Source organism: Bidens hawaiensis, unplaced genomic scaffold, assembly GCF_021521415.1.
Source record: "Bidens hawaiensis isolate Kalapana, Puna unplaced genomic scaffold, B.hawaiensis_p1.1 tig00027364_1, whole genome shotgun sequence".
In the NCBI taxonomy this organism is placed as follows: Eukaryota; Viridiplantae; Streptophyta; class Magnoliopsida; order Asterales; family Asteraceae; genus Bidens; species Bidens hawaiensis.
The window spans coordinates 21,469-42,936 of NW_027505096.1; positions in this window are offsets into that span (position 1 = coordinate 21,469).

The following is a 21,468-nucleotide window of genomic DNA, read 5'->3' on the forward strand; positions in this document are numbered from 1 at the left end:
ACAAATCAAGAAGATAGCCTAATCTACGTCGATGACACTCTTCCCAGATTCAACAACTACGCTATCTTCCTGGCCGCTAACAGGAGCGGCAGAAGGACCAGCCTGCGAAGGCTCAAGCAAATCCCTCAACAGCTGCACGCCGTTCACCTCCTTAGCATACTGAGCAACTTGGGAAAGAATAGGAAACGTAAGAGAATCATATTCCTTCTCAGCGGAGGTATACTCCTTTTCCACATCAATGGCGTGAAGAGCATAGGCCTCAAGCGGGAGGTTGTCACGCAAATGCGTAACATCATCCTGAAAGCCAGCCTTGTAGCCAAGCTGTTGAGAAGCACTAACAACGACTCCAACGCAATGCGTCAAATCATCATCGCTAATGATGCGTTGGGCAACCTGCATAAAGAAAAATATCAGTAAAGCAAACAAGAAAACAGGCAGAAAGAGGCAGAATACCTTGCAAATGGCAAGCTTCAACAACCAGTCGCGGTCAGCAAAGGCAGCGGCGAGCTCAGAAGATAAAACTTTAATGGTCTCCTCATTGGAAACCAGTGCATCAGCCAGCTTGCCTGCTTCCGCCTTCCTCAGCGCGGCTTCCTCCTCCAACTCTTCAATACGCTTGCAAAAAGCAACGTTTTCACTCTCGAGTCGAGCGGAAGCCTCCTTGGTAGCAAGGGCGCGACTACGTGCTTCTGCAAGATCAGCATTGGACTTCTTGCACGCAGCCTCAAAATCTTTGTAGCGGGCGGCACGCTCGCGAGCAGATTCTGCCAGTTCTGCCTCAACTTTTTCCAATTTCGCCTGGACATCGCTCAGAGCTTGGCGATGTTCCGACGACTCTTTACCGCCTTCCAGGCGCCAGCCTCAGCATCTTTCACCAACTGTTCCATCTCCCTCATCCGGGCACCCGCATCAATCTTCTACTCGTGAAGAGCGCGGTTCTCGCGTAAAAGTTTCGCGAAACAAGAAAAATCCTGGACTTGGTGAAAAGTTGCATCGGAATACAAACTATTCCGGGGCTGGATTTTGCGAGCAGTGCGCTCGCTAGGAGGAACAGCATGTTCCAAAAAATCTGTACAAGTGGTCGGGTCTTCAAAATTGGCACCACAATTAACCTTCCATCGAGGGCGAAAAATTTGGTTCGCCTCTATAGAGTCGCGGGGGTCCATATCTACATTCATTACCCCACCACTAAACCCGCCACTACTGCTGCCTCGGAACTCAAAAAATTTACCTTGCACCGTCGCACCCATACTAAAAGGCGGCGGCACAACCTCGTTACCATCAAGAATAAAATCCTTGTCTGGCGAGGACTGTCTTGATTTCACAAAATTAGCGAAAGAAATTCTCGCCGGTTCAAGATTAACCTTAGACGATTGGTCCATAATCGCCTTCATCGGTTCAGTAGACGAAGTTGGCAGAGAAACGCCCGGAATAGACCCAGTCGGCGCACGCACAGTCGTCACAATGATTTCAGCGTCAGACGGGCCAACCACACCTGTCATCATTGGCAAACTCAGCATCTGTACAATAGGCGCCGCCTCCGACAAGCTGCCAACACTTGTCATCATTGGCAAACTGGCAAAAGTAGACGCCAAAGAGGATTCAAAACCCGAAGGTGTAGGATAAACAGTCGATGAAGAAATCGCCAACGTACCTGGAACAAAAAATAAACGAATTCAGAAAACAGCAGATCACGTCAAAAATTATTAGCAAACACTATACCTGACGATTTAACAAGACTGAGCTTGACAAACCCGCCAAGCCGAGGTTTCTTGAAGACGCGGGGTATCTCCTCATCATCTTCATTAATCACAGGGGCGGAACCCGAATTGTGTGGAGTAGTGAACGCCCCGCCCACTGAGGAGGAAGAGGAAGAAGGTGGACCAGTAGATACGAAATTCGTATTGACAACGGTTCCAGGAGCTGCGGCTGAAGACACAACATCAGTCGCCACCAAAATGGTAGTGGCAACCATTGTGTCCAGCACAAACACAGCAACCACAGGCTGTGAATCTGTTGGCGAGGAGAAGCCAATAGAAACCTGTGCGGAGGTGGTTGGGGAAGACGCCATGCTGGCACTCAAACCCAGTGCTTCAAGCAATGACGCATACGAAGACACCGGAACCCCAAAAGGAACGTTGAAGATCATGACGTCGTTGTCGTCATCATCCATGGCGTTTCTCGCGGCAGCATCTATCGGAGACGTAACCGTCTCCCCGCCACTGTGTTGCGCTACTACTGCACTTAGGAAGGCGTACAACGTTAGAACGTCTACCTGAAAAAGGAAAACAAAACGTTAGTAAAAGAAACAGAAGATAAATAAAACAGCGTTGACTAGTTCAAATTTACCACCCTGAGGGTTAACAGAACTGGGAGGTGGCGGCGGACGCGGAGCAGATGATTGCCCCATAGGAAGTGGAAACACAAAGTTCCGGGCGGTCCGCGTAAGGATAGACTCCTCACGAGGAACCAACTCCCTTCGCCTAAGCATTTTAACTCCATGAGGCGCAGGTTGCAGGAGGAGCATGCAGTCGTTCACCTCTGAAAAATCAAATCAGGTCATTACCAAACAAAACATACATCAGAGCAAAAATAAAAAAAGGGACACTAAACCTGACCACCGTTATGAATAACCGGCACCATCGCCGCGTCATCCCAGATGCGACTCATGCCGAACAGCACCAACGCGCGCTCCGGATAGTGACGAAGTGGAGAAAGGCTAGCCTGCAAAGTGGTGAACCAGTCCGAACCGGTATATGGAGCCACTTTCGGCTCAGGAAGATCCTTCACATCCGTGAAATGCATGGGGTGTGGAACCACGCGCGCAGAAACGTAGAAGAATAAACTCTTCCACTCGTGCAAACTAGGTGGCGTATCCAAGGCAATAACCTTGGCACTAGGGCGGGTAATCAAATTGTACCACCCCTGGGAGAAACGCCACCGGTAGAAAGCAGACAACCGGTCAGCCGTTGGAGTAATGCCGAGGCAATGGTAGGTATACTCGAAATGGCGAAGACGAGCCATCATGAATGGAAGAATCTGGCTGAGATGCAGCCCAAACACATCCAGAACATCTAACAAAGACCGGGTAAGGGGCAATCGAAAATGGCCCAAATGGAAATATTCCCGGTACATGGCAATCTTGCCGATGGGAGCCTCTCGAGCCGTCTTGCCAGGAGCAGGCAACTCAGGCTCATACTCAGGGCCAAGGTTATAGACCTTGACCACATTATTGAAGTCGTCGACAGACATGCGACAACCGACGAACTCCATAGTGTTATTCTTCTTAGCCTTCGAGGATTGAGATGATTCAGCCATAAAATGAAGAAGGTTCAAGGGAAAGAAAACTAGGAGAAAATGAAAACAATGAGAAACGATGCTTAAAACGGTGTAACCCCCCTATTTATATAATCACAATTAATAAAGGCCGAGGGATACAAAAAGGACAAATAACGCGTGGCCCAATCAGAAAACGCCACGATAATAAGACGGCAGTAGATGTGTGTTACAGCTGGGCGCGTCACCGGGATTCTCGCCCACTCGCCTGACACAGGCAGAAAGCCTGCACAATAGAGCAACCGTCGTCAAACTGTCACGTCCAGCAGTCGTTTCATTGACTTGCATTTAATTCACCCATCAACGCCAAATTACACGTCATCAGTATAAAAGAAAGCAAGATGACAAGTATTGGCCAAAATAGGCTCCGCCATGGGATGATTTAACATTAATCACCCGGCAAAAAAAACGGCAACGCAAGGGATGATTAATAAAATCACCCGCCAAAATAGGCTCCGCCAAAGGATGATTTAATATAAATCACCCGCCGAAGTAGGCTCCGCCAAGGGATGATTTAACATAAATCACCCGCCAAAATAGGCTCCGCCAAGGTATGATTTAACATTAATCACCCGCCAAAAAACGGCAACGCAAGGGATGATTAATAAAATCACCCGCCGAAATAGGCTCCGCCAAGGGATGATTTAACATAAAGCACCCGCCAAAATAGGCTCCGCCAAGGGATGATTTAACATAAATCACCCGCCAAAGTAGGCTCCGCCATGGGATGATTTAACATTAATCACCCGCCAAAAACCGGCAACGCAAGGGATGATTAATAAAATCACCCGCCAAAATATACTCCGCCAAGGGATGATTTAACATAAATCACCCGCCAAAATAGGCTCCACTAGGGATGATTTAACATTAATCACCCGCCAAAAAAAGGCAACGCAAGGGATGATTAATAAAATCACCCGCCAAAATAGGGTCCACCAAGGGATGATTTAACATAAATCACCAGCCGAAATAGGCTCCGCCAAGGGATGATTTAACATAAATCACCCACCAAAGTAGGCTCCGCCATGGGATGATTTAACATCAATCACCCGCCAAAAACCTGCAACGCACGGGATGACTAATAAAATCACCCGCCAAAATAGGCTATGCCAAGGGGATGATTTAGCATAAATCACCCGCCAGAAAAGGCAACATAGGGATGATTACCAAAAATCACACGCCGAACAAGGCTTGGCAAAGAATGATCATCATAAATCACCCACCAATACACTGAATGATTTACAAAAGCAGAACAAGCCAACGGGATAAATCGGTAAAAGGCAACTAAGATGCGTAACCAAAAGCCCATGATAAGTCCACAGCCCCCACTTCTTTAAAGAAGGGCGACTATGGACTAGGGATCTTGTAGAGGTAGGGTATGAAACCCACCATTTAACAAAGTATAACACTAAGTTCATACGCTGGGCGGAACACTAGGCGCCGGGATGTCACTAACGCGAGGCGTAGTGCATGGCGCAAAGAGTGTAGTCCAATATAAAACTTTTCCTGACACCTCGGGAATGGTAATACAAAGGTCCCACCAGCATGGGACAAAAAGGTGGCAACCCACATAGGGATAAACACCAAACCAATGGGGATTGGATAACACATAAAAGACGGTACAAACAGTACAACCACATTCTTGTCAAAAGGCCATGATGCCCACCAACTACCACGACCGCAGGGGTGGAGAATACTATTGGTGGAAAACCTGATAAGGTGGTTGGTCACACTCTCTCTCCTCCGGCTATAAATACCAATAAACCTCCAAAATGGTAAAGGATATACTCTCTCCTACTATTACTATCAAAATATATTGTACTATCAAGTACTGATTCTCACGCCGGTGGATGGTTACGAGAGAATCCCCCCATTCCTCGTAACGAGCTCACGGTGTACTGTTTTGCAGAATACACTCGTCTGCGCCAAGAAGGTTTTATAACCCATCATGTAGAATACTTAGCCATAACCCTCGGACTATTGTGTTAGATCTTGAGGGGTGGATTTGTGTTTCTTCAGTTACTATGATATTTTCAACTACTAAATGTTAAGTATTTCGAGAACGATTTACGCGCGGATTTGGTTTATTTAAAAAAAATCTCATAAATTATTTTACAACTTATGACGACCTGACGTATTGTAACAAATCTCATTTTAGTGGAAAAACTTTTAGCAAGAATTGTATGATTCGCAAGCTTGAATCTCAATATTTTAATTTTATACATAATAACTTGTAATTTTAACTATCAAAATTTCCTAATGTTTAAATCATTAATTATAAATTATGATATTTTCAATTTAGAAAAAAAATTGTTATTAGCCAAAAATTTTTTTCCCTAAACGCAACCACGGGCTTCCAAACACCCGTATTTCATCTTAAACTACCACCTTAAATCAAACCATCATTCCACTTCAAAGGTTTTCCCACACAATCAAATTTTTCCCCAAGGTGAAGGAAACCTAACCTACCAAAGCTATGCCACTCACCCACTCGAACCCTAAGCTAATCCAAGATATACAAAATCAACCCAACAAAAAGCCTTAAATACTTACACTTTTAGGTCTTGAAAAACCTATCAAACTCACCATCCTAATACTTCAAGGACACCGACAAACACATCAACAAATGCCTTGGACATATACAAACCAAAGCTTACCCAACTATGACTCGATCATTCGATCCTTTCTATGACAAACCATAAACCATGTCGCCACACTGTTCCGATCCAACCATAGGTTTGATATCAAATTAGCAACCTCATACACTCCTTACGAAATACATGTATAAACCAAATCTCTACCCAAACTAGTCAAGATTAAATTATCCAACCCATCAACTTAACCCAAGCTAAAAAAAAACCTCACCTAAATAGCCCAACCACTACTCACACAAATCATCTAAACCTAACCCACTCAAACGACCTAAACTCAACGAACCTCATCAATCCAACTCAAGAAAACCCAACTACGCAAGACAACCAAAACACACTCACTCTCCACCATATTTTCAAACCATTTACAATTCGAAGCCTAAAACCCCTCCCTACGCACGCGGGTTTCATTTTTCCTTAAATATTTTTTATATATGTATACATATATACAACTACAGTAGAAACTCGATAAATTAATACTCGATTATCTAATAAACTCTCTAGGATAATATTTTTTGCCAGTCCCGACTCGGGAATAGGGTGCTAATTAATAATTCGCTTAAATTATAAGATAATACGTTTTTGATAATTCCTTTAGACCCCATATAAAATATAAATTAATAATTCCTTATATATAGCATATTACATGAATGATTTATGAAGGTTTCTTGAAAAATGACTCAATTGTCTTTTGTTTTTTGTTGAAATCAATTTTCCCTTGAATCTTGTCTCTAATTTTCTTATCATGGTAAGAACTTCTAGTGTTGTTTTCTCATAGCTCAACAAGAAATTGTTCAATGTGATTGCCGCTTTAATAGCTTCGTTTCGCAAAGGGGGCTCCTTGTATACAATAATTAAGTGGAAGCTTGAAAGGTGTTTGTAAACTAAGTATTCTACTATAAATTAATAAAATATTAATTAATATATAAATTAATTATTAATTTATCGATTAATTAATAACTCTTTTAATTAATAAATTTTGGTGGTCCCAATTGTATTACTTTATAGAGTTTCTACTGTAGTATGTTTATAACAACCTCATGTGTTCAAATAATCACTTTTAAATTATAAACTCTTACAAAAAAAATAATGGTTTACGTATCATGCTCAAATTTTATAAATCATCTTTGAAAAAAAATATAATATTGTCATGACAACCAAATTTGATAATGAGGATTTGCTTTCAAAGATTATTAAACGATTATACGGGTTCAAGAATTATAAATATTGTCACCTAAGGTGATAAATCCCATACATACTTTATAAATACGAGGTTTCATTTCGAATGTTGAACGTGAGGTTTCATTTTGAATATTGAATGCGAGTGTTATTCAATAACAAATTACAATATTCATCATTTTTCATAAACACAACGATCATGTCTTTACAAATCTTTTGGGACGCATTTATAAATATTTTATATTGTTACACAAATTTTCGTTCGATAACGATTTATGCAAATTTTTACTCATTATCACAAGCATCGTTCCTTTCATGATTTACTATCATCGCGACAACTTTACGTATGCTAAATTCCTTCAACAATTTAACTTATAAGATTTTCATTTAATAGAAATTAAAATGTTTCTTTAACTACGCGTTACCGCGATGCTTTGTTATTATGTACATTTTCTGGAAACAATAAAAGGACTTTACTTGAGACTTCATTTTCGATGTTATTCTTATATTTTCAAAGAGTATATGAAACGCGATTTACATGTTTCGTCATTAATTCGAGTCACACGATTATTGCGATTTTCTTTTCCATTAATGAGATGTTTTCGATGGCAACTTTATGCACATGATATTTCATTTTGTATCTTGATTATTCATGACCAAATTCAAAGCTATTAATAAAAATTTGTGTAATATTTTCAAAACCTCAATTTTGCTAAAAAATTTGTTTATATTTTAAACGATATTTTCATAACTATGTTATTCATATTGAGCCTTTATGTTTTTTTTTCAATCAAGACACGATTCTATGCATTATTCTACATCATTTCATTTAATCTATTAAACGGCCTATGTGTGGCTGTTCACGAGTTTTGGCGCTATTAGAAACCGTTACTATAATGACCATTATATAAATGGTTTCACCATAATGGCCGTATTCACATTTTATCACATTTCATCGATTGTTTTGGTTGTTAATCAAATTCTATTTATTTTATGTTGATAAACTTATGCGTCACCCCAATAAAACTCACATAATTCTCATGTTATTACATTCTACGCAATCGTATTCTCAATTACTTATAACCTCAAGTTTGTTCACGTATGAAACTCATCGTACGCTATTATAAATTGTAATGTTGTTTACCCCAACCTCATGTACTCACTTATTGGGTTTTTCATTTACACCTATCGCATGTTTCATTTTTACTCTTTGGATTCTCGTTTCATTTATTGGATTTCTCACTTCCTTTTATCGGAGTTCTCATTATTAAAATTTCACTCATCGGATTTTATACAAATTTAGTGACCCGACTGTTGGTGCATGATGTCAGTAGTTTAGTATCTAGTGTCTGTAATCGTGTTAGTTTGTTTTGTATTGATGTTTTAGATAACTTGTCTCACAAGTTCGCCTGATATAAGCGAACTTGTGGACAAGCGAAGTTATTGACAACTTCGCCTAGGCTGTTAGGCGAAGTTGTCGTAACTTATATATTTAGGTGTTACGGCTTATTTTAGAATAGTTGTTTAGTACGTGTAATTGTGATCGGTGAATCACGTGTTAAGGTTGCAATACAACGTGTCTTTTGGGTATTGTAGCGTGTGTTTGTGCTTGGTATTAACGTATATCGTCTCCTACGCTCGTATCGTCTTACGTAGGGATTCCGCACCTACGTACTACGAGATACTTCCGTGTAGATCCGGCTGGGAACCTACAATTGTTATCAGAGCTTTTGCTCGTGATTGTGTGGTTCGGGATTATCAAACGAGTGTAGAAATCGTTTCGTTCGACTATTCGCGGAACGAGTTTACGTTGAAATACCGAGTTTTTGTGTCCTACTCATCTCCCACTATCAAATATAACCCATTACACCTTCGCAAACCTCGCAACACGTCAAATTAAAACCTGCAAAAACCTTGTGTTCATCAGGCAAAGTTGCCGCCATTGTTTGTAGGGTTTAGGTGAAGATATAAGATTAAGCGAAGTTATCATTAACTTCGCCTACCTCACAAGTTCGCTTAAATTAAGCGAAGTTGTCATTAAGCGAAGTTAACATCAGGCGAAGTTAAGAAAGAAGCGAAGTTAGGGAGCGAAGTTAAGCTTAAGCGAAGTTAAGCATAACTTCGCCTACTGGGTACTGTTCAGAATAATAAAATATTATTTTTGAGTTTCTTTGTGTTTTCGAGTCGTGTTTCTTTCAAATATGACTTCTATAAACATTACGGAACTGGTGAAGATGGAGGTGGAAGCAGGTTCAGCTACTAAGGCTCCGAAAATGCTTAAGGGTACCGATTTCGTGGCCTGGAAAGATCGGTTTGAGCAGTATGTTAAATATCAAGATGCTAAGATGTGGGTGTGCATTCAAGATGGATACATTCCACCAACAGCCTTGTTTGAGGGTCGTGATCAGATTAAGAAGTACAATAAGATGGAAGAGGAAGAAAAGAAGATGTATGAGGCAGAGAGTAAAGCTCATGAAGCAATCACCATGGCTCTTCCACAAGAGATTCTACACACCTTCAAGAAATACAAAACTGCTAGAGAGCTATGGGAAGCTCTAGAAAACCGATATGAAGGTAATGTGGGGATACGTGCATCCAAAATTAAGCTACTAAAAACCCAATTCTCGGTGTTCAAATATTTGAAAAATATATCACTTGATGATATCATCACAAGATATTATCACCTGATGACCGAACTCAGCAATTACTCCATTGTATACAAAGAAGAGGAGATAGTAGAGAAACTTCTTGATGCTCTTCCACCGAAATGGGAAATGTACACGGTTTTGATGAGAGAAGATAAAGAGTTTGCCGATATTGATTTGGAAACAGCAGTCAATAAATTACGAACTTTTGAACTAAACATGGTTCGAAAAGAGACACCAACTGATCAGGTTCAGGATCCGGGAATGTATGGTGCAAAAGTTAGTTCAAGTTCAACTTCAAGGTCAGAATCAACTGCCTACTACTCAAAGGGAGAACCTCAAACTCAACTCATGATGGTCATGTGACTCTCAACTTGGACGGTGATGTATGTTTTGTAGCTGGAGGAAGTAATTCTTCAAAACCTCAAGCCACAACTGGTAACTTCTCATCAAATGCTTCAACCAACAAATTCTCACAGATGCCCATGAGTGTTAAATCAGCTGAACAGCAGTTTGCTCTCTATGCATCCTTCATTGCATCTTACGAGAATTACATCAAAGGTAAAATAGTCAACCCTGCAACTTTAGATAAAGACTATGATCAGATCGATGCTGATGATCTAGAAGAGATGGACCTGCAATGGCAGATGCCTATGATAGTAAGAAGGGTTAAGAGATTCATGAAGAAGACAGGCAGAAAGTTTGTTGGAGAAAGACCAGGGTTTGACAAATCAAAGGTTCGGTGCTACAACTGTCAACAAAATGGTCACTTTGCCAAGGAATGTACCAATGAAAGAGTAGAACGAAGTCAAAACAGGCCTGCACAACAGAATGGGGGAGATAGTGAAAATAAGGCTATGGTTTCTAGACACAATAGCGGGTATAACTGGAATCTATAGGTTGAGGAAGTCTTCGAACAGGCAAATTTGGTGAACATAGAAACTGCAGGGAGTGAGAAAGTGACGGGAGAAAATCAAGCTTACATGGAAGAAGTGAATGATCGGCTTTCTGAGGTAAGTTCTGAACTCCTTTGTATGAAATGTGAAAATCTGTCTGAACAATTGAAAACAATAACTGATCAGTTTGTTAGTTTAGACGCTCAATTTAAAACATTAAAAGAAGATCATCATTACACTAAAACTAGAGAAAACAGCTACTCGGTAAAAATAAAAGCTAGTGAAAAAGATATCAGAAGTCTTAAAGCCAGTCTAGCTGAAAAAATATAAGTAATTGATCTTAGTTATGAAGTGTTAGAAGAAAAAACCAAACTAATTGCTGACAGGGATAAACAGATAGCTGATTACCAGGTAAAAGTGGTGGAATTAAACAGAAAAATTGAACAATTTAGAAACTCCTCAGCAATGCTTGATCACATCGTAAGTGTTCAACGTTCCCCAGTTAAAAAGGGGGGAATTGGATATTCTGAAGTTCCACCACCATATAACCATAACTATACGTATGATCCTAGTAATCAGAAATCTGTTGATGTTGAAATTCGTCAGACAGTTCCTGTCAAAGTTTTGATTAAAGAACCGGAAGTTAGTAAAAGCGAAACGAGTAAGCCTGTTTCGAATGTTAAGATTTCTGTTCCTAGTTCTGTCTCATCAAATTCGGACAAGACATCCGAATCTAGTGAGACAAAAGAAGAGGTAGTGTTACTTCAACGTGGAGAGGACTATAAACCAAATGAAAAGAATTCTCCACTAAACCCGTATGTCCCACCATATGTTAGACAAACGGGCAGTAATGCAACCTCAACATCTGAAACAACTGTTGAGACGAAAGTTGAACACAGGAGTTGTTTCAGATGTAATCAAATAGGACACCTGATTGCTGATTGCCCTCTGAATCAGAGATTCAGAGGTATGAGGCCTCCGAAAACTGAGAATAAACCGAACAGTAATTATTATAATAGCCAGAATGCAAATTTACCAATGTTCAGACATTAGACTAAACCAAGATTTCAAAGATGTCAATCTCACTTTTTCCCTGTTAACAACCAAACCACTGGTTATAATTCATTTAAGTCACGAAGGTTTGGATGGCCTCATAGTCAATCTCCAAGAAGGTATCCTTTCAGAACTTACAGAAGTCATTATCAAACTGACTTTGGACGACCAAAGTACGGGATGCAATTTAACAGATTTAATCGACCCAAGACCAGTAGGTCTTGGGTCCCCAGATTTTAATTTTTTTCTTTACTCGTGCAGGAACAGTTGAACAGGGCCGTAAACAATCTGTGGGTTGTGGATAGCGGCTGTTCCCGGCACATGACTGGTAACAAGAATTTGTTACACGAATGGAAACCTGTTCAGGGAGGTAGAGTAAGTTTTGCTGGAGAGAGCGGTGGTAGAATTACTGGGATTGGAACTGTGATAAATGGTAAAATGAAGTTAGAGAAGGTGAATTACGTTGAGGAATTGAAGCATAATTTGTTGAGCGTATCTCAGATTTGTGACAAAGAGTACACAGTGCACTTTACCAAAAATGAAGCAATTGTTCTGTATCCTGGTTTCAAGATACCAGAGGCATGGGTGGTGATGAAGGCTCCAAGAGAAAAGAACACATACGTCATGGATATGAGGTCAACTGAGATGACATCAGAAGAATCATGTCTTCTGTCAAAGGCAACTGAATCTGAGTCCGAGTTATGGCATCGAAGAATGGGGCATATACATCTTCGAAAAATGAACTACATTGTCAAGAATGGGCTGGTGCTTGGTGTTCCCTTAAAGAATTTCAACTTTGAAGATCAATGCTTATCGTGCAAGAAGGGAAAACAACACAAGAAACCTCATCACTCCAAGATGGTTAACTCAATTGTCAGTACACTAGACCTACTTCACATGGATCTGTTTGGTCCCGTAAATGTAAAGAGTCTTGGTGGAACTTCATACTGCTTGGTAGTAACTGATGATTACTCGCGATACTCTTGGGTGTATTTTCTGAAGACAAAGGATGAGACGGTTCAGTTGGTAATTAACTTGATTACCAAGGTTGAGAATATTATGGGGAGAAAAGTTAAGTACATCAGGAGTGATAATGGGACAGAGTTCAAAAACTACCAGATGGAGCTGTTCTGCTTACAGAAAGGGATGGAACACAAGAACAGCGCCCCGTATACTCCTCAACAAAATGGGGTGGCTGAGAGGAAGAACAGGACGCTAATTGAAGGAGCCAGAACCATGCTGGCTGATGCTAAACTTCCCGTGGTGTTCTGGGCTGAAGCAGTTGCCACAGCCTGTTATATCCTTAATCATGTTTTAACTGTTAAAAGGCTAAATAAAACTTGTTATGAACTTATGCATGGTCGAAAGCCAAACTTGAATGGTCTCGAACCATTCGAGTCCCCATGTACGATATTAAAGACAAACTCTAAATTTGGTGAGAAAGCCGACGAAGGTATTTTAGTCGGATATGTTGTTGGGACACCCAACAGAAGAGTCTTTAATTTATCGAACAGCAAGGTTGAAGTGGTATGTAACACCGACATCACGAGTTACAAACCACCAATGCCCAGCACGGGACCCGCTGAAGCTGTTGACTATGATAGACTGTTTAAATCTTTTAATGTGCCTTATTTGGATTGTGCATAAGTTGATGAGAAATTGCTCCATAGATCATGTATTACGAGGAGGAAAACATTGTGCAACGTCCACGACACGATGAAAGTCAACCTTCCACGTCAAGTGTCGTTAATGCACCTGCCGCCTCTGCTGAAGAAGAATTTTACAACCCTTTTCACTCTCAACAACAATCACCCATTGATGAACTCTCTTCGAACCTGGAAGTCAATCTGCAAGTCAGTTCGGTTCCGACTACTGGAGTTTACAAAAATCACCCTTTGGAGAACGTGATAGGTGATCTGTCTGACGGTGCACAAACAAGACGAAGCTTGAATGAGCACACTTGTGTTTACGCAAGCATCAAAGAAACAGGTATCATTAACGAGTGCTTGTACACCTACTTCATCAGCCAGATTGAACCAAAGAACTATCAAATGGCTCTAAAGGACAGCTCGTGGGTTGAAGCCATGCAAGAAGAGTTAGCCCAGTTCGAGAAGATGGAGGTATGGAAATTGGTTGCAAAACCGAAGAATGTGCATGCAATTGGCACCAAATGGGTTTTCAAATGTAAGAGAGATTTAAAAGGAATAATCATCAGAAACAAGGCGAGGCTGGTTGTAAAAGGGTTTAATCAGCAAGAAGGGATCGACTACAATGAATTTTTTGCTCCTGTGGCAAGATTGGAAGCGATTCGATTGTTTTTTGCATTTGCTGCACATAATGAGATGAAGGTGTTCCAGTTAGACGTGAAAAGTGCGTTTCTTAACGGTAAAGTCGATGAGGTTGTATACGTTGAGCAGCCTCCAGGTTTTCCTGACCCAGACTTTCCTGATCACGTGTACAAGCTAAGTAAAGCGCTATATGGACTGCATCAGGCCCCTCGTGCCTGGTATGCAACCTTGTCTGATTACTTACTTGAGAATGGTTTTGAAAGAGGAAAGATCGACAGCACACTGTTTGTCAATAGAAAAGGGGGAGATTTTCTTCTGGTTCAAGTCTACGTGGACGACATCATCTTTGCTGCAATAAAAGTCGCCATGTATCAGGAATTTGAAGAAGTCATGAAAAAGAGGTTTGAAATGAGTGCAATGGGTGAATTAACTTTCTTTTTAGGATTGCAGGTCGATCAGAAGAAAGATGGGATGTTCATCCATCAAACTAAATATGTCCAAGACGTTCTCAAGCGCTTCAAGATGGAGGACAGCACTCCATTTGATACTCCAGTTTGCGTCAACCACAAACTGGGTGCTGATTCAGACAGTGATGCAGACGTGGACCCCACCCAATATCGAGCAATCATAGGTTCTTTAATGTATTTAACTGCATCTAGACCTGATATTATGTTTGCAGTTTGTCTTTGTGCTCGTTTTCAGGCCAACCCAAAGGAATCTCACATGAAGGGTGTGAAGAGGATATTGCGGTATCTCAAGGGCAAGCCTAAGCTGGGGTTGTGGTACACGAAAGGGGGAGACTTGGAGTTGGTCGCCTACACTGATTCTGACTATGGAGGATGCAATCAGAACAGGAAGTCGACGACCGGTGGATGTCAGTTTCTGGGAGAAAGATTGGTTTCGTGGCAGTGCAAGAAGCAGACCTCTGTAGCCATTTCTACCTGTGAAGCAGAATACATGGCAGCATCAAACTGCTGCTCCCAGGTTCTTTGGATACAACAGCAATTGCGCGATTACGGTCTGAATTTCACTCAAACTCCTATTTGTATTGATAACACTGCTGCAATCTCAGTAACTAACAATCCCGTAAAACATAGCAAAACTAAACACATTGACATTCGTCATCATTTTATACGGGATTGTGCTGAGAAGAAATTAATAGTGCTCGAAAAGGTTGATTCGTTAGATAATTTCGTTGATCTTTTTACTAAAGCGTTTGACAGAACTCGTTTTCAAAACCTTGTTGAGTTTAATGGAATGATCCATCCTGAGTAACCGTATTTTTCGTTTTTACTTAAAAAAAAAAGAAAAAAGAAAAAACGTCACTATCGCTTAGAAGTATGTCGGTTGCTTCAGTTTGAAGGACATATCTTCGGATGTGTTTGGTCCTCACTTCTACCAGTAGATTATGAGGATAGCCATTAACCAGATGACTGAAAGCGACTGGGGCGGTTTATGATGTGTTTTTATTCCGTCGCTGAAAAATAGTCGTTCATACTTAGTTAAAAGGACGCATATTCGTATGTGGTCGGTCCGGCTGATCCATTGGATCTTCAGGATAGCCGTTTACCTGATGACTTTGACTTGATCGGGGCGATAGAATTTAAATTTTTTAGGGAGATGATATAATTTTTCAAGTCTACAACTTCGTAAGAAGTTTCTATACAATATTTCTAAGAAAATTGATCCAACCTTGGAAAGTGATACTCAAACTATTTCTGTGTGCTTAACTAGTGAAGTTATTAGGCCTAAATGACTCTAGAACAGTCATTGTATGTTATGGTAGCTTTTTATGGTGCGTAAAAGTAGAAGTGATACTAACTAAATCTTCTCGATTTAAAGGGACAACTCATTAAGAGTTGTGTATGTCTCCATATATATCTTTCCGAATGATAGGCAGAAAAGTGATTACCCAGTCATACACGAGCCCATGAGTGTTCTGATTCGCAAGAAGATAGTGTGTCAAGAAACTACAGTGATCCAGATTCGGGACTTGCAGTAGTCTACTGTATGAGGCAATGTAAATCTTTAAAAAAAATATATATATTATTAAGCCTTTTGAAGTCTATTATGTAATACTTATCAATCAAGAGGCAAGAACGAGAACGAGTCGAAGACTCTAAAAGATCAAGATGTATTTACAGCTTAATCAGACACTACGGGTCGAGGTCAACTCGGGGTGACTTGGGGAAAGCCAAATAAGCTTTGAGAATAGATAGGAGGCATCACAATCTCTGATGTGGTGTCCATTTATATTTTGAGCTTAATTGAATCTAACCCGTATCACAGAAGCGATGAAAACCATACTAAGTTGTTTACCTGCTTACAACCTGCTTCTTTAAGTCACAATACCGCTGAACATGGATCTATGTGACAGTCACTTAACTAGTATGATTCCTGTTTGGATCTTTTCTAAAACAAGCTAGTCCCTGTCAAGAGTGAAATTTGATCCCGTGTACTTTATTTCAAAAATTTGTTTATTTCATATGTCGTTTTATGGTTAAAACTTGGTTACTTGGTTCTTTGATTTTAACATTTCAATCTTTAACGGAAGTTATTAAATGAAAATTGCATTCTGTTCAAAGTATGAGGGCCAGTTATGTAAGTTTTATACTAGAAGAAGTTGTGAAAGGGGCGAAGTTGAGGGTTAAGCGAAGTTAACATTAACTTCGCCTGTATTAGTCAAACATATATAAAGGATGTTCTGGTCAAACTCTTTACTATTTTCAAAAAACCCAGCGAAGTTGTAACGGCGAACTTGTGATATTAAACCCTCGGCGAAGTTAAATCTCGATTCAAACTTGTTGTTTATCTTCGTTTTTAATCCGTGATAAAGGTGTGTAAGGTCGAGTGACTTATACTTCGCATTAATGGTGTTAATCAAATGTCGTTTCGGTCCGATTTGAGACCTCGTTTATGCAAACCATTACACAACCACTTTTAAACTCGTTTTTACGTGGTCGAAACCAACTCGATCGTCGAAATCTCCATAAAAACATGTTTGTTTGAGTCCACAATCACCAAATTCACCAAATTCACATCGTTTGGCCATCTAAACCTTTGCCGTTTCAGTTCAGGCGAAGTTATAGTTTAGGCGAAGTTGTTCTCAACTTCGCCTAAGGCTTAACTTCGCCTGTTACTTTATAGTTTAATTAATCAGGGGAGAAGTTTTTCAAGGGGCGAAGTTATGATTAGGCGAAATTATCCTTAACTTCGCCTTGGGCTTAACTTCGCCTGAAGCTTTACTTTATTTAAAAGATTAATCTGTTGTCAGGCGAAGTTGTGCTCAACTTCGCCCAATATCTAACTTCGCCTGTACACTAAAGTTTATCTTAACTTCGCTCATGGTAATAGGCGAAGTTATGCTCGGCTTTGACGATTCTCTAACTTAGACCGTTTGTGGTGCAGATATGGCAGCTGTAGCGGGAGCCGGTGGTGCTGGTGGTGACGAAGGTGGAGATAACAACCGTCAGTTTTTCCCGGGGCATAATATGTACATCACTCTGGACCCGGATGCGAGCGGTGTTGATGATTATCGTGAGATCATCTCTTTTCTTATCCGCTCGCGTATCTTCCACGCTATTACTACAACTCTGCCCATCTCTTTACCAAACATAGAAGATTTCTGGCAGACGGTTGAGTATGATTGCAGAGTCGAGCCCCCAGTTATGCGTGCAACGGTTAACAATCAGGAAGTGCAGTTCTCATCAGAACAGAAACGGGTTGCTTTGCTGTTTGGGGATGAAACGAGAGATGATCCTACAGACTTCGTGGCTCCATTCAGAGATGGTGCTTTTTTAAGAATGGGCTATTCTGGTCCATTGGGGGATTCTCAGAGACGCAAGGGGTTTTTGTTAGATCAATGTCGCTTTCTCATGTACGTGATGATCGTGTGCATGTCAGGTAGAAAGGCTGGTACGGATGGAATGGGTGCGACGATGCAGTCGGCAATGACAGCACTGACTTACAACAAGCGTTATAGCTTCAGTCAGATGGTGTTCTATCAGATAGCCCGTCAGAGACGAGCGGTGGCGCGTGAGAGATTCTTGATGTATCCAAGATTTTTACAAATGATCTTGAATCACGTGGCTCCTACGCTACCTCAGCACCGTCCGATTCGGTATGTGGAGAGTGTCAGCAAGAGAATCTTCGCCCAATGTAGATCATCAAGTGCTAGAAGTAAACTAGAGCTCCGTCCTCGACATACTCCGTTATTTGGGTACTTGATCAACCCGGAGTATGTTGCAGCTCGTAGGGACGAGTATCGGGATCCGGCACCGCAACAGGCTGGAGTACCTCAACCACCACCTGTGATACAGCAATCTATGCTTGCTGCTCCTGTTGTGGCACCGGAGGAAAACGTTGACCTTGAAGCTGGTTTTGGCGGCCAAGGATTTTTCGATATGGAACGTGTTGATCCAGAGGAAGAGGTACATGTCTCGTCTGCACAGGTTTCAAGTGTGGATGTGTCGATGGCAGCTACGACTGTTGCTGATTCTGAAAGAACTGATTCTGATTCCTCAGATGATGATGTTGCTGAAGCAAGACAGATTCTGATTACTCAAGAAAGAATTCATGGAAAGAGAAAGAAAGACACAGATGACAGTGAATCAGATTTTGAGGAGGATTTACAGCGGTTGGTTCGTCGGGCGAGAAGGGCAAGAACGGGTGATGGATCGGGAGCTGGTGAGAGCTCGAGGGTGGTTCGTTTTTCTCCACCCGCACTGTCTGGTATGACTATGGTCCCTACATCGTTGACAGTTACAGGGCCGATCACCTCGGGTGTTCCCGTGTTGACTACCTCATCTTCCTTTGGCATACCACCCACTACATTCCTACTCTCGGCTCCAAAGATTGTGTCCTTGCCACCTCCAACTCTTACTCCATCGGAGGTCGTTGCAAGATTTGTTGAGTCGACACTGGTTGCCACTGCAGGGTTGTTTGTTACGATACCACCTGCGGTTAAGCTTCCGCCTGTTTCTGATGTGCCGGTTACCTTGGGAATCCCTCCGCCGTATGCTCAAGACATTTCACATTTGCGGTTTGATTTTGATGCAACCTTATCTGACTCGGAAAGAATAGCGGCTCTTGAGAGGATCGTGGCAGAACAGTCAAGAATAAATCAGATCCAGACTCACGCTATTCAACGCCTTGTTGCAGAGAATCAAATACAGTCGTCTCTCCTGGTTGAATATGGTAAACTTTTTGATGCCTTGAAGCAGTTCTTGGCATCTCAGGGGGAGAAGATTTGTAAGGGTGATGAGCTGAGGACGAAGAAGAGGTATGATCGAGACGATGATCCCAATGCATCGAAAGGTGCTGGTGGTGAGTTGCCAAGAACTGAACAAGCTCTTGGGACTTCCACATCTCAGGGGGAGTCAACGGGTGCAACTGGTGGTTCAGGGGGTGATGACGTGGTGGTAGTGGATGATGATGAAGAGATGTTAAATGATGATGTTATAGGTGATGATGATGTGTTACCGGTGGAAGAGATTGAGAAGATAGGGGCTGAGATTGTGAGTGACAGTGAAGTCGAAGAGGGAGAGATTGTGGAGGATAATATTGAGCATGAAATTCCAGTAGTTGAAAAGTCAGGTTTGGGTCAAGATACGGAATGTGATGAGACTGAATGGGAAGAGCAGCCAAGATGGAAAGAAGGCTACGCTCAATGGTTCGTAAAGACAAAGAAACCGACGGTCCCTACTATGTTCAAGAAGAGTTACAACATCAAAGGATATGCTGAATCGAAGAAGGGGATTATATGCTGGTTATATGATGAACAGTTGAAACTATTTATGATTAAACGCTTTGACGGAGTACAGTATTTCAAAAGATTGTTGAGATCGTTTAATACCTTGCCGGAGTGTGAGGTGAAGGACTTAGCCAAGTTGGGGTTGATAAACAGGAGTGATGATAATATGGCTAGGATTATTGGAAAGATCGTGTGGAAAGAAAGCATAAAAGAGAAAAAGTTCGAGTTATTAAAGCCGCATAAAGGAAAGCTCGTTGAAGATAAAGACAGAAGCATGAGAGCTGATGGCAAGCCTTGGATGATAATGAAGTAAAAAGAAGTGCCGATGAAACAGATGCCCAAGGATGTCCTAAAGAATCTGAAATGGTGGTATGTCGATAGTGAAACAGCTGAAGCGGTCATGGAGGATGAAGATGAACAAGAGCTGTTGAGAGTGTATGATCCAATGCACTTGGTGAACTTGTCTCATGCTGATTTGCAGATGCTGAACGAAAAAAGATATTTTATATTCCTGCTTGGAAAGAAGAAGCCAAGAAATATCAGCGAGTAGTTACGGTTTGTGTCAGAGAAGGCGTACATGCTTGAAGACGGGTGACTCGATTTTTGGATTACAAGACACGTGATTGAAGATGAGATATGAAGCTACTGCCAAGGGGGAGTCTGTTGGTACATGATGTCAGTAGTTCAGTATCTAGTGTCTGTAATCGTGTTAGTTTGTTAAGTATTGATGTTTTAGATAACTTGTCTCACAAGTTCGCCTGATATAAGCGAACTTGTGGACAAGCGAAGTTATTGACAACTTCGCCTAGGCTGTTAGGCGAAGTTGTCGTAACTTATATATTCAGGTGTTACAGCTTATTTTAGAATAGTTGTTTAGTACGTGTAATTGTGATCAGTGAATCACGTGTTAAGGTTGCAATACAACGTGTCTTTTGGGTATTGTAGCGTGTGTTTGTGCTTGGTATTAACGTATATCGTCTCCTACGCTCGTATCGTCTTACGTAGGGATTCCGCACCTACGTACTACGAGATACTTCCGTGTAGATCCGGCTATGAACCTACAATGACTTTCAACCATGGATTTTAATGATTTACTTATTCTTTCGCACTGAGGACATTTGACTTTGAATCTCGTTTCGTAATTGTTTGCCCTAAATTTTATATTATTCGATCGTCTTTACTTATTTAAACCAAATTGATATTTTCACTTTGGTTTACATTTTAAGATTCAATTGTTTCAATTATTTATTCCATTTTCCTACTTATTTAAGAAGTCAATCCCAAAATTTCCAACCACTGGTATTTTTTATCAATATGTGTGAAATTCAACAGATTTATGTATGTTTTTAATGTTTGAGATTTCAAAATAAATATGTCTTTTAAACCACATAATGGGACGAACGATGTGGGCTATACGACGATCTAAATAATTATGTGTGCACACTTAATTATCGAAATACGCATATGGAAGCCATAGTAAGTGCGGTTGTGTGCAATAACTCAGACCCGAGAATGATGACAGAAAACCGATAGAAATGCTAATCATGATAAGGGCATGGTGGATACGACCCCGGTACATCCTATATATAAGTGCCTTTATTATGTTTCTCATTTGTAGTGTTTTTCAAATCATGCAAAGATTTGACGTTATTCTTTGCTTAAAATTTT